Source organism: Mauremys reevesii, linkage group 4 (genome assembly GCF_016161935.1).
Source record: "Mauremys reevesii isolate NIE-2019 linkage group 4, ASM1616193v1, whole genome shotgun sequence".
Lineage (NCBI taxonomy): Eukaryota > Metazoa > Chordata > Testudines > Geoemydidae > Mauremys > Mauremys reevesii.
Window position 1 is genome coordinate 59,658,087 of NC_052626.1, and position 14,790 is coordinate 59,672,876.

The 14,790-nt window shown below is 45.8% G+C and overlaps 1 long non-coding RNA gene across 9 annotated transcripts in view; it reads right to left on the minus strand.

Moving 5' to 3' along the window:
• Positions 1–14,790, minus strand: part of LOC120402853 — an 84,825-nt gene that overhangs the window by 18,645 nt on the left and 51,390 nt on the right. For 7 of the 9 annotated variants that reach the window (XR_005597327.1, XR_005597326.1, XR_005597320.1 and 4 more), the window contains 5 exons: positions 12,525–12,713; positions 8,182–8,263; positions 6,163–6,285; positions 5,509–5,689; positions 2,869–3,002 (listed from right to left, as the gene is read on the minus strand). This is a non-coding gene — a long non-coding RNA (uncharacterized LOC120402853). Of the gene's footprint in view, positions 1–811; positions 2,411–2,868; positions 3,003–5,508; positions 5,690–6,162; positions 6,286–8,181; positions 8,264–12,524; positions 12,714–14,790 lie in introns of those variants that run through there. The other 2 variants (XR_005597325.1, XR_005597322.1) reach the window with 2 other exon arrangements.

Consider the following 14,790-nt stretch of genomic DNA (forward strand, 5'->3'; position numbering starts at 1 on the left):
GCTACTAATCCATTTTTTCTCCATTTCTAATGCTAATATTTGGTCTTCTGCACAGTTGCAATTACTCCTGAAGTTCTTACCTGTATTGGCATCAAATTGCCACACTCCATAAAAACTCTGGTTTCCACACAGGCTAAGAGATGTCTAGCTGTAGTTGCAAGACTTAGAGCTAAGCATTTAGGGGGAAATGGAGGTAAAATTTTCAAAAGCACCTAAGTTACTTAAAGCCTAAACCTATTGAAAGTCAGTGGGATTTAGGCTCCTAAAGTACTTAGGAAATTTTGGCCAGCTAGGCATTTCCCCATGAAGGCTCATAGTGCTCATCACACAGCTGTGATTTGTATGTTAAAATAATAATCTTTGTAACATGTCAAATACTTAATAAGCCTGTCATCCACATCTCCCTTGATCTCAAAAGGAGCACAGCTAATACTGCTTTTCCTGTAAACACTCTTCCGATTGTCCCCTTGTAGCACTTTCCTTGACACTTCTAAAAAAAGGTGTCCTTGAGATCCCTGGGATGTGATCAGTCGATGGGGGTGGTTATAAATTCAGAGAGCTGCTCTTTTTACAGCAGACCACACTGTTCAAGACAATTTTGCTAAGAACCTAAATTGGAGTCTAGACATGACTAATTTGAAAGGATTAGTGTTGAACTGAAAGTTTCACAGTGCATGACAATCTGTGTACTTGGAAGTATTAGTAGGTAGGGGAAATCAGGGGGCTGAAGTATTTGGATTAATTAAAAGTTATGCATGCCCAGAGCTTGATGTTTTGCTTTTTCTCCCTCCCCCCAGAGGGCCATTAATATATCCTGCTGCCTGGACCAACCATAGTGGTTTCAGCACTGGTTAGTTACCAGTCACGAATGTCCTGGTGCCAGTCCTCTGCGGAATGACACATCTGCTCTGCATCTCCAGGAAAATTGGCAACACTATTGGCTACTTAATTTGTATTTTGTACACAAATTGAAAAGCGGCATGATTCAAATGTGAAATGCAGAAACCATGGGGCCTGAGGAATTGAACTCGGCTCACAGTTGGAAGAACATGCACATAGTGTCATGCTGTTGAGAAATATTTCAGTGTTTTCTCATAAGAACACAGTTACAACTCATAACTTGCTGCATCTTACTTTGTGGGCAGATAGCTGGCTGAGTTTATTCCATTGTGTGTGGTCAGTAAACTTTTCCTAACTAGCCAGCTTCAGAAGCATATGCTAAATTTTTCCAGATGTAGACATGCTGGTGCAAGCATAAAGAAAGCACTATTCAATGGCTTCAGTTATCCCTCTTTGTTAGCTTTGCAAATTATACAAACCCACTGTGGGACAACAGAGCTTGCCTCTGGAGGGATCTTTGTTAAAGGTCAGAATTCAGATGGAAAAGGAGAAGCATTTCTGCACATGGTTTGTGTTATCTCAGCAGTTCTCAGACTGGGTTGGGACTGCAAAGTAGGTCACAACCCCATGTTAATGGGGTCACCAAGACTGGCTCAGACTCACTGGGGCCCAGGGCCAAAGCCAAAGGGCTTCAGCCTGGGGCATTGGGGTGCAGGTTACTGGCTCCCTGCCTGGGGCTGAAGCCCTTTGGCCCCCCTCTACCCTGGGGCTCAGGTCCCCCCTACTGGGGGCCCATATAAATGTTTGTTGTCAGCAGGGGGTTGCGGTGCAATGAAGTTTGAGAACCCCTGTGTTATCTCATTTCAACGCTGCTCATGCCTAGGTTTCCTCACCAGAAGCTGAGGTTGAAGCATTAGTCTCATCCACAAGGGATAACCCTGGATGCTGGTCTTCTCATTCAAGTGCAGTGTGTGTCATTGAGTTTAATATCCACTATTAACCTTTTTTTTTTTTTTTTAAGCTGTATCCTTTGAGTAGTACAGGGTCTATAATATAATGGTCATTGGTACCAGTTGTAAAACACTGATCGTTGATGCTGGTGGAGAGATTGCATGGCTGATAGATACAGGAAGGGGATATAATTGTAGCTGCTAACAAGACCATGTGTTATCTGTTTCCCCACCTGCAATTGGCTTCAGTGTGTCCCTTACCTTTAGTCACTAGAATCTCTTATTTAGTGGAATAGGGGAAGATGGTTTAATTATTACAATGAACTTGGGGCATTGAAGCCCCATAGATGGCCACCGATCTTTTCGGTAACAACTATTGGCATTAAGTCACCTAAGCGAGAGTGTGTCCCACTGAGATAAGGAGGATGTCGATTATCTAAATTCCCCCCACAGTGCTAACTGGCTACATTATTTTTCATTCCTTGCCCTAAACTGTTCTATAAGATTGTTCTCTACTGTTCAACTGATTCCATGTTTCTTCCTTGAGACTGCATGGTAGGCAAGGGATATACAGAGATCCCTTCATCTCTCACGTGTCATTTGGAGCTTAGTTGATTAACCTGTGGAGCACACAGAGATCCTGGAATGAAGGATACTAACTGAAATACAAAGTAATTATCACCTGATAGCTCTACAGCTGAATAAGTCAAAAATTGCAAATGCTACCAAAAACTAAGGAAGAGAGGGAAGAAAACAAATGTAACTGACATAACACTGAGGTTAAAGTTAAAGTGATGGCCTACTCTAGAGCAAAAGTAAACACAAAAATATCTTCAGCTAAAACAGATGCAGAGCCAGGGCAAACTGGTTAAAATACCATGTATAGTACATTGCAGAAAGCTCTTTTATCTAGATTTATGATCGCTACTCTCAACAATCATCTGTGCCTTGAGTTACACTACTCTTTCTATGTTACTATTGAAAAGATGATCCTGCTGGAGACTGTACTTGTACACACAACATCCTAAGCATTCAGTTAGCTCACAGACTAGCTAGTGCTGATGTTCTAAGGGTTCACCTCTGTCCCAGTATGTTTTCCAGTGCTCAGAGACGTTATTTGTCACTAGTGAGGTAGTGTCTAAGGTTTCTGGTGTAGCAACAGATCTCATCATCACTGCAGCCTGGACTGGAATGGCATGACACATTGCCTGTCTGAAAGCAAAGGAAACATTTTCAACATTAGCACGTTGCAATGTGAATACAACTCACTGCTCGGTAGGCAGGCAACAGTTTCTTAGTGTTATCCTCAGTTCCCATTTATTTCAGAAGAAGTTGCTGCTGCTCAGGAACTTAGGCCCCAGATATCTTTAAAAAAAAAAGTACCTAAAATTCCAGGCCCCTTTTAGGCCTGTCCACCTACTTTCCCCTGTAAGTGTTTTGGAGCAGCTGTTCTAGTTTTTGTTGGGGGCTATTTAGCTGTTTTACAAGGCTGTGTACATCTAGGGTGCTATGTGAACAATTTTATACAACAGGTGGATGAGAGTGTTTAATATTTCAGTGTTTTTTCTGTGACCCCCCCATTCTGAGTGCTGGAGTGCCGCTCTCCGAACTGGGCTGCAGTTTGCTGGGGAAGGAAAGAATGCACTAGTGTAACAAAGCTCCATCAGTCCTGGAAGATATGATGAATTAGGCTATGTCTACATAGTGCCTTGTACAGTGCCGCTGCGGCCGCACCATTGTAATGTGCGCTGTGTGGCTCTTTTCTATCACTGGGAGAGAGCTCTCCTGGGGACAAAATAAAACCATCCCCAATGAGAGGTGGTAGCTTCATCGCCAGGAGCGTGGCTCCCGCTGACAAAGCGTCATCCTCACCAGCACTTCTCATCACTAAAACTTTGTGTCATTCAGTGACAAAAGTGCCAGTGTAGACATAGCCTTAGATAGTTAGTGGTGAGAAATAGCCTGTCGGACACAGGTTTCAATCCATCCCAGTTTGGAAGTGACCAAAATTCCTGTGTTAACAGGAGTCCATTGCAACAAGTCCAAGATTCTCCCATAAGTAGTTACTAATGTTTAGGGCTTGCTCTCTCTTCTACATTTAATGTAATCCTTAAAAAAACAGAGTGAATTTATTACTCTTGAAAGTTAGCAGATTGCTGGCCCTGGACACGTCCTTTAGTTATCCAAGGAACAAGCCTAGCATGGATGTGGAGGATCAACTCTGAGGAGGTAAGGTGGTTCTACCTCTGTGCTCTATGTGGAGAAGAGCATATCACAGATTGGTAAAACCAATGCCAGTGGTTTGAGCCTTGGCCTGCTAAACCTAGGGTTATGAGTTCAATCCTTGAGGGGGCCCCTTAGGGATCTGGGGCAAAAATCAGTACTTGGTCCTGCTAGTGAAGGCAGGGGGCTGGACTCAATGACCTTTCAAGGTCCCTTCCAGTTCTAGGACATTGGTATAGCTCCATTTTTTTTGTTTGTTTTGTCCACTAGGAATGAGATTGAGACAACCAAATCACATCAGAGTACAAGCCCACACCAGCCATCAGCTAATGGCAACATTTGGTGATTACCAAGGGGCTTTCAGTTGGTATGTATCTGCTTTATTCGGCCTGTGCTCTGAGCAGCTTTGCTGTGTTCCCAGCAGAGCTATTTATCTATTGTGACTGCATTAGTCCACCTCTTTAAAAACAAATGTCCATCTTAAACAAAACCTCCCACCATAGCAACTATTTTCATATATTTGTCAAATCCTGAAGGTTTCAAGCAAGAAATGGAACAAAAGTAATTTGATTCCTCACATATTGTACTGCCCCCCTCAGCTCACTTCACGCTGATGGACAGGGGGAGTAAGGGTGGGGTCACTGTGGAGGGAAGAGTGAGCCAGGGCCCTGTAGAGGGCTTGGGGGAAGGCCAGTCTGAAGAATGGCCTCAGGGGAAATGATGGGCAGGGGAGGTAGTTTGGGGGTGCCTGTGAGAGACCGCCCCAGCAGGAGCAGAGCTGGGCTTGGGGACTTAGAAGGAGCACACTGGGGATTTTTAAGGTGAAAGCTAGACGTACACTGGAGCTTTGAAGGGGAAGAACTTAGCAGGGCAGGGAGTAGTAGCAGGCCACCTTCTGTACAGCTGGTTTGTATTTAGAGTGACAGGCTAAAAGCCTGAGTGCTGAATTGCTGCCATTAGCAGTGTGGGTACATGAACTAGGGTGAACGTACGTCCAGTTGTGGCAGGGACAGTCCCCTTTTTAAGCCCTGTCCCAGCTGTCTCCACACACCACCCCTCCCCCAAAGGAGGCATTTGTCCCATTTGCTCTTGCTGACTTGATCAATTGGTAAGAACAAACTAAACAAATGTCTACTTTTGTCAAAAGAGTCAGGTGTGGTGCAGGGAGGTTCGAGCAGAGATGCCAGCCCCCCGCAGGTGGGGAGGCAAGGCTGGGGGGAGGCAAGGCTGGGGGGAGGCAGCATTCCAGCATGTGGGGGCCTTCCAGGTTCCAGCAACTGGCAATAGCATCCAGGGAGAGGGGGCCCTCAGGGTGTCCCGTTCTCTCTTTGGGTAATATGGCCACCCTAATGAACTGATCCATCAGGCCCTGATTGATGGCTGAGATCATGGGAGCTCCTGCTCTCTGACAGCGCTGTGCAGCTGGAAGGTAGGATTGGGGAGTTCGTTCTCCCTTCCAGTGCTCTGTAATATGCTCACAGTGGTGCTAACATACCAAACCACTCTTGTAAAAGAAGCTGCCCTCCGAACAAAGCAGGCGTCTCGGATCTTGTTCCACTTCTAAACCCTGGGCCACATTTTCTCCTTTTGCCCCCTGACTCCTCCCGTTTCCGTGCACTCTCTCGCCCATGGAGGGATAAGAATGAGTTAAGGGAGCCGTCACAAGGTGGAAGCGGCTGGAGGAGAGAAGGAAAGCAGTCACGCAAGGAAAACAGTGCTAGCTTGAAAGGGGCAGGGTTCTCACGCATTGCCGTGTAACCCTGTCATCTATCTTGTCGCAGTCCAGCCCTCCTGTCAGTATTAATCCACAGCGACAGTGGATTAATCCTCCCCTCCACACACTTCCCTCTCAGTGTGGGACAGTTGGGGGCGGGGGCTCAGTGCTTTAGCCAAGCAGCCTGCACTCCCCTGGCTCACACTTGCACAGAAACAACAGCAAGTTATATACAGCAGTGATTGGTTTTTGATTACACATGCCAGAAGGAACTTTTTCATTTCAGTCCCTTCTTTTCACTGGCAGGACATGCTGACAACTCCCTCTCTTCGCCAAACACCCCTCCCATTCCCTTCTCCTCAGATTTAATTATGCAAAGGAAAGCCCATCAGGCTGTCGGTAACATTCCTGGGTGCACTACCCAGGTTATCTTACTCTAGCAGGTATAGGAGACACTGTTTAGAGTCGGGGGATGAATTTCTTTCCATGAGATTCCACTGACTCCCAATGCTGGCTGAAGTTCACAGGCCAGAGTGCGAGGCTGGAGCATTGTGAGCTCTGCGGATGAAACACAGGCCCTGTCAAGCCTGGGCTGTGAGCTGCGTCTGGAGGTTGTGTTTAAACATAGTTCCAGCTAAACTGGGTTACAGCATGGCTTGCCCAACTCAGTGTGTGTAGGGCTGGACTGTTAGAATCATGTTTTCAAAACCTGGGCTAGCCTCAGCAGTAGTCAAACCTGTTAGAAATAGCTCACCGGCACCAGCTATGCTGCAGCTATAATTGAGTCTGGGTACCTGGTTACAACATACATGGTCGTATAGAGGGGACTTAATCATGAATAGGGACCTACCAAATTCACGGCTGTGAAAAACGTGTCACGGACCGTGAAATCTGGTCTCCACTGTGAAATCGGCTGGGGAGAGGCAGGACTGGGGGTCCCCCAGCCAGGGCTCCTACCATGTGCTGGGCTCCAGCTGCTAGTCCTGGCAGGGTTGGGAGGGATGGGACTTCATCTTCTCTTACAGGGGCTGCTCTCTGGGAACCTCCCTCAGCTGCAAGATTCTCTGTGGCTAGTCCCTGTAGTGCCACCCCCACCACACTTCTACCCCCCTCAGCTCTGGGCCCAGCGCTCAGGGGTTGAAGAGGCTTTGGGCAGCTGTGGGGGGTGGGGGAGAAGGGAGACCACAGGACCCTGGGTAGTTGCTCACCTGTAAAGCTGTCCCTGCCCCTGCCCAAAAAGTGATCCTCCCCATACCATGCACCCCTCTAATCTGCGCTGCCTGCTGCTCAGCTCGGAAGGCAGTGCCTCCATCATCAGAAGCATAGACGTAGGGGTGGCAATATTACGCCCCACCCCCCCTACAACCCTCTTTTGGGTCAGGACCCCCATGGTTATAACACCGTGAAATTTCAGATGTAAATATCTGAAACCATGAAATTGAGGATTTTTAAAAGCCTATGGCTGTGAAATTGACCAAAATGGACCATGAATTTGGTAGGGCCCTAATCATGATGCCCTAACTCCTTTGAAACCCTGTGCTGCCAAAATCTATAGATGATATGGGGGCACAGTTACAGTCTATCCCTAGTGCCAACTTTTAACAGGTCTAGAACCCAGTCCTTCAGCCTAATAGGCTACAGGGCTTTAAACTGAGTTTAAACATGGTTTCCAAGCACAAGGCCTGAGTCTCCTGTCACACACCCCTGTGTAAATCAGGCGTCATGCCCCGCAAGTCAAAGAAGTTACATCTGTGCAAAAAACAATGTGATAGGAGACCCAGGCTTTCATTTCCTACCCGTTTTTAACCAGGGGGTCAAAGAATTCATTCCACCACCTCACTCTTGACACCTCTCTGAGAGTGGGGCTGACAGTGCTGCTTATCAATCAAGTAAACCCCAGAGGGAATGAGCAGAAAAGAAAACTTGAGAAGGGTAAATCCTCTCAACTAAACCCAGCGCTGACATGGATTTTATGACAGATTTGGACTGGCACAATTCATAACTTGCTGAGCCCTGTACCTAACGCAATAGCAACCAGCATCCCCCCTCAGCCACAGGAGTAATACCAGGAAACAAGAGGGAAAGGAAGTCACCTGAGATGTAAAACATTGTCAGTTTTGGTTACAACAGGGGTAGCACAAAGATTTGGCAATCAAGTTTAAGTACCAGCTTGCGGTAATGAAATTACAGTAGCAGCCACCACATTTTATGTGCTGTTTTCACAGGCCTTGGGAGGCAGGCCAGTCCTCGCCCACAGACAACCCGCCAACCTTAAGCATGTTCTCACCAGCAATCACATAACCTAGCATTTGTGAAATCCCCATCGCATTGTAACTCTAACTCAGGAACCAATCCATGCAACAAACCTCAATGCCAACTCTGCCCACATATTTACACCAGCGACACCATCACAGGCCCCAACCAGATCAGCCACAACATCACTGGTTCATTCACCTGTACGTCCACCAATGTAATATACGCCATCATGTGCCAGCAATGCCCCTCTGCTATGTACATCGGCCAAACTGGACAATCCCTACGTAAAAGGATAAATGGACACAAGTCAGATATCAGGAATGGCAATATACAAAAACCTGTAGGAGAACATTTCAATCTCCCTGGACACACAATAGCAGATGTAAAGGTGGCCATCCTGCAGCAAAAAAAACTTCAGGACCAGCCTCCAAAGAGAAACTGCTGAACTTCAGTTCATTTGCAAATTTGATACCATCAGCTCAGGAATAAACAAAGACTGTGAATGGCTTGCCAACTACAAAAGCAGTTTCTCCTCCCTTGGTGTTCACACCTCAACTGCTAGAAGAGGGTCTCATCCTCCCTGATTGAACTAACCTCGTTCTCTCTAGACTGATTCTTGCCTGCATATTTATACCTGTCTCTGGAAATTTCCACCACATGCATCTGACGAAATGGGTCTTCACTGTGATGATAGACCCAGGCCAGTTGGGAACAGCAGAGTAGTAGAAGGGAGATACACTACTGGCCACTGGAGAAGCAGGCATCTGTTCCTTGAGTGACCAGAGCAGGGGCTGCTCCAGGATAATGAAAACACCTGACTCCAATTAACCTGCTAAGAGTCAGGTGAGGCAGTTAAGCAACTGACTCTAATTAAGGCCTCTCTGATGCTATAGAGGGGTGTATGGGGTGCCCAGGGAGAGGTAGTACTTCTGATGGGGGGACTTGTTGTACCCCTTCAGGGGTAGTCCATCCACTTTGGTCCCCACCTGTCACTCAGCTCTCACCTGTGGCTCCAAGTAGCTGCAGCATGCACAGCGGCCACACCCTGGGCAACGGCTTCGACAGGCCGGCCAAACCAGGTGAGTGTAACTGATGGGACTCAAACCCTCAGTGAATTAGGGATATGCCTACCCTGCATGCGACATCAGCTCCGGTGGACTGGGCGAAAGAGATCACTAAGATCCAACGGCCAAGAAGGCGGTTCTGCAACGCTTTGTGGAAAGCGAAGGGCTTGACGAGGCACAAAAGACGTCAAGGCCATCCACTGCAACCAAAGAAGTTACCAGTCGTGACGATTTTTCGTACCATTGGTGTCTGGCTTCTAAGGTCGAGAGAGTGGGATTGCTCCCGTGCAACGGCTCTACCACTTAAAAAGCTTTCACGCACAGGTCCTGTGCAAATCATCAAACATCATCATCATCATCATCATCGGATCGATGGACTACCAAGATGCTATAAAAGGGCTCACTCCAGTCAGGCCAGAGGAAGTGCGTGTGAGGGACTGGGAGCAAGAAGCTGAGAGTGAGTAGACATACTACTGGAGGACTGAGAAGTACAAGCATTATCAGACATCAGGAGGAAGGTCTGGTGGTGAGGACAAAGGTGTTGGGAGGAGGCCACGGGGAAGTAGCTCAGGGCATTGTAGCTGTTGCACAACTGTTCCAGGAGGCACTCTAGACAGCTGCAATCCACAGGGCCCTGGGCTGGAACCCAGAGTAGAAGGCGGGCCTGGGTTCCCCCCAGACCTCCCAGCTCCTGATCAAACACAGGAGGAATTGACCTGGACTGTGGCTTCTACTAGAGGTGAAGGTCTCTGGGCTGTTTCCCAACCCACAGGGTGAATCTGTGAGGCAAGCAAATCTGCCAATAAGCGCAGGACCCACCAAGATAGAGGAGGAACTTTGTCACATCACCCACAAAAGCTCATGCTCCAATATGTCTGTTAGTCTATAAGGTGCCAAAGGACTCTGTTGCTTTTTACCAATCCAGACTAACACAGCTACCCCTCTGATACTAGACACATTTTATTGCTCACCTAGTTTATTTGGGTTTCCTTGCATTATACCTGAATTCCATTTAGGCAAGGGTGACCAGATAGCAAATAGGGAAAATCAGGACTTTTTTTTTCCCCTGGGGGTAAGGGTGCATAGTTTTCTATATAAGACAAGACAAGTCCCTAATATCAGGATGGTCCCAATAAAACCAGGATGTCTGGTAACCCTAATTTAGAGAGAAGGACCTTTCCTGGGGAGGAGGGAATGTGAGGGGGGAGAACATCACCTTATTTTTTCATGGCTATGTCAGGTCAAAGCAGCCTGATTCCAGAGCAGAGAACACAACTGGAATCTCTCTTTGATTAATTAGTGACAGCAACTTTGCATGAAGCCAAGCTGGCTAGAAATGCATGAATGGCTTCCTGAAATCTAAGTATTCAGCCTGAATAATCCAAGCCATATTTAGTCTCCTAGTGTGATGGGGGAGAGGGCCGGAGTGAGCTTCCTTCAAACTGTAGCACACAATAAAACAACTATTTTATCCTTGATTGGCTCTTCCCATAGGAGTAGGAAAAATTATTTAGGGATCTCCAAGGGGCTATAAGTAGAAGTAATGGGCTGCAATTAAGAAAAGGTAAATTTAGGCTGAATAGCAGGAAAGTTTCCTGACAGTGAGATGATTCATCTAGAGCAGGAGGTTGGGGCAACCCGATTGCTTTGACATTTAAAATGTCAAGACCACCAGAAAATCCACCGTAAGAACAAACCTGCTCTGGTAAGAGAAAGAGTAGGATCTGTCAGCTCTTTACCATTTTATTTTCACTGTCCTGCTCAGAGAAATACCTTAACACCACACTCTCCAAAGGCCCAGCTACAAACAGTTAGTATCCTCTTTGTTCTGTTCTTTTGTGCTTTCTAATCATCCTCATGCATGCTGGCCTCTCTTTATAGGCTGGCTGAGTTTCTGAAGCCCAGAAAATCCCTATAAATCCATTTCTGTAGATTATTGCATTCAGGAGCAGCTTCCAATTCACCCTTTCCTTCTGTTTTTCAAACTGTATCATGAGGTCTACAGAACCATGACTGGTGTGGAGACAGTGAATAAGGAAGTGTTATTTACCCCATCTCATAACGCAAGAGCTAGGGGGTCACCGCATGAAATTAATAGGCAACAGGTTTAAAACAAACAAAAGGAAGTATTTCTTCACACAACACACAGTCAGCCAGAGGAATTCGTTGCCAGAGAATGTTATGAAGGCCAAAAGTATAACTGGGTTCAGAAAAGAATAAGATACGTTCCTGGATGGTCAGGGATGCAACCCCATGCTCTGGGTGTCCCTAAACCTCTGACTGCCAGAAGCTGGGAATGAGCGACAGGAGAGGGATCACTCAATAACTGCCCTGTTCTGTACATTCCCTCTGAATCATCTGGCATTGGCCATTTTCAGAAGACAGGATACTGGACTAGATTGCCCACTGGTCTGACCCAGCATGGCCACTCTTATGCTCTTATGTAACTGCATGTGAGATATGGGCAGATAAGGACTTGTTCTCTCAACCACTTTTACAGTCACCTGTGGCACTCACAAAGATGTCACCACTCTTCTCAACACCCCTTTTAGTACAGATCTGACTTTACAGTCAGTAAGAAAATGACAAGCCTAAAAAGGTACACCAATAGTTCATATTCCCTACTGCAGGTTTCACCATTCTTTGTTCCCAACAGAGTTGAGGGAGTCAAGCCAGGAGGAGAGAATTTGACTCACGTGTTTCCAACATGAGTGCATTGTATTTCTCTGGTGATATATAAACAAGCCTGGATGCATGACCATGGATGTGTGTTTAAATGCATGTCTGCTGGCATATGAATGTGATACCAACAATAAAATAGTTATCATAAATCCATTATTCAGTGCCCTCTCTTCAAAGCACTTCAAGCGCACTGCAATAGTTAACAGAATACCCAGGAAGCCCACCAAAGAAAGACACAAAATCCCAACAGCTCAAACACCACACAATAATAAATACTAAAAATAATAATAAACAATGCCTATGGCCAGACTGTGAAATGCTGTTACTGACACTTCCATGGGACTAGTCATGGGAGTAACGGTTCATCCATGGGCACTGAGGTTTCATGGTCTGGCCCACAAGACACACCATTATTATAAACATGCAGGTTTACACCAGCAGCCATGTGTATGAACACCAGAGATCAGGCAGATTGCGTTCTGCTGGAACTCCATTGACCTCTTGGGGGTTACATCAGGAATGGATTTGGCCCCAGGTGTTTAATAAATGAGAGAGACAAAAAGGGTTTAGGAAAAAGGAAGGCGAATATGGCAAAAAAAAAAAAAAAAAAAAAAAGACTCCAGAGGACCTGGAACTCAAGAAGCAATTGCAGGGAAGGGACAGTCCTGTTAGAAAGTACCTGGCGAGGAAAGAGTCCTCACTGAAACCATCACTCCCTGGCATATAGTAGGAGGGGATGCCCACCTCTGTGTAAGTTGTTGGTAAAAAAGGTCAAGAAAATCCCCCAAACTCTACCTGAGCCTTCTGCGTTCTTAGCTTGTTAAATGTCAGCTGCTGTTTGGGTCACTGGTGGAGCAGAAAATCTGTCCAGGAGAGAGCTGAAAGAATCACAGAATACCAACCATCCAATGACACAGTTCAGTTATGATCCTGGCTGTATGACAAAGATCTGTATGTCTGTAACAAGAAGGGAGAAGGAGAGACCTGCGGGAAGAGAATAACAAAGAGAGTAAGGAAGAAAACACACAACAGCACTCATAGTTTTACTCCTGCAGGAAGGGCCTGGGAGCGTCAGCATTCGCCTATAGTGACTTCTACTGATAGTCACAGAGCCTAGCCATGGCAAAGCCCTACTAGGTCTTCTAGTCCGACCCTTCCAGTCCAGGAGCCTTCCCTGTTGTATATTTATTAGCAATTTAACCAGCCTGTGTTAAACCCATCAATTAAGAGGGCTTCCCCCATTTCCCTTGGGAGAGTCTTCCTTATCTGCAAGGTGTTTGGACATTACTGTGTTAGAGAACCACAGGCCACTCACATTTCAAATGTCTTCGTATGCAGCCCATTTAAAGTAATCATAAAGCCATCTTGCTCACTCAATTGATTGGGGGGGTGGGGGGAGAATGTGCACAACAGGCATCTGAGTTGCAGGAAGATAGACCTGAAGCATAGATCTGCCTAAGTTCAGAGAGATCTGCCCAGCAGCCTGGAGCAAAGAGATGGATGTGAGTGGAATCCAGCGTTCTGGTTTGCATAGGGCAGGAAAGCACACATGTTCTCCTAGGTATTCCTAATCCTTTGAAGCACAGCGAACATAGAGCATTCTGGATGCAGTATTGCCAAGGGGGGGACCATAGAGACCACATCAATGGAGGCAGAGGAAAGGTACCATGAACATGGCTGACCCCCTGCTCCTTTGGGCATGGGGAGATCCCCATGGAGAGGCTAATTATGGTTATGCTCTATGGATCTGTGCAATATGAAATGCAAAGAATGACCAACAGAATGTGGAATAAATGCATCACGTTAATATTAGGCTGTCTAGCACCAATTTTAGTTTTGTGCTGATCAGCCCCAGCGGTTAACGAGTCTGTCTGGGGTTTCTTCCGGTTGCAAAAAAAATACTGTTGGGCTATTTGTTCAATGTGTCCACTGGGTAAGCATATTGTCACTGCAGTTTTAACAAGTGTTACAGAATTTACTATTTAAAACAACAGTCATAACAGTTTCATTTATAGTGTAAATTGCAAACTTGGATCATGATCAAACATTTCACTTATTGCATTTTATACTGTGCTCCCCATCTGAAACTAATTTCACCAAATGTATTGGCTTATTGTTTACAATTGGGCAAGTCCTACAAAATACTGAACTAACTGTTAAAACAGTGTTAAACACCAGTGTAGCTCTACCGACTTTGTTGAAAGGTACCAAACACTGAGGGCAGAACGAAATCTTAAATCCAGAGCTGTTAGAGACCCCTGCTTGGCTCTGTTTCCGTTCACTGACCCTGTGTGATGGAAGAGGGGAAAAGAATGTTTAGATTTACTTAGAACCACAATGTTTTATTATTTTATTTGTACACATGGGAGCACAGTAAGAAGTTTGTGTGTTTCCTACGGAAGATGAGGGTGTGTTTACTTAGCCTCCCGCTCATGCCAATTCCATGTTTATTTTATACTTATAAAGATAAAGATAGACACCTCAAAAGTTAGGAAATGCTAGAATTAAGATTGCCTGTGAAACCTTAATTCGACCCCCTTGTGCATATTACATTATGATTCAGTCTTTAATTTTGTGATCACATTCTATTTTTTCTACAGGATTCCTGCCTCATTCAGTGCAGAGGGTGCATCGTGTTCACTTAATAGGAAGCTATTTCATATTTATTTTTATCCTCATCATTCAGTGTTTGGACCCATGCCACATGTACTGCACATTTTCTAAACCCTGCACTGAATACAGAATTAACTTCCCCCATGGGCTTTTCAATGGTGCTCATGGTAGTCTTATCCTCAGCTTACAGAGGGGGAACTGAGGCATAAAGTTATTCATGTCAGAAGTGTCCACTAATTCTGGGCTCCAATATGAGACTCCCAGATCCTGATTTTTCAAAGTACTTAGCATTATGTAGCTCTTTATATGTTCAGAACACAGCTCTCACTAACTCCATCTGCAGCTGTGAGTGCTCAGCACTCCTGTACATGAGACGCCAGAGTGTCAAACTGGGTACCCAGAAAATGAGGAACATGCAACACAATTAGTGGCCATCTGTAAAAAGTTT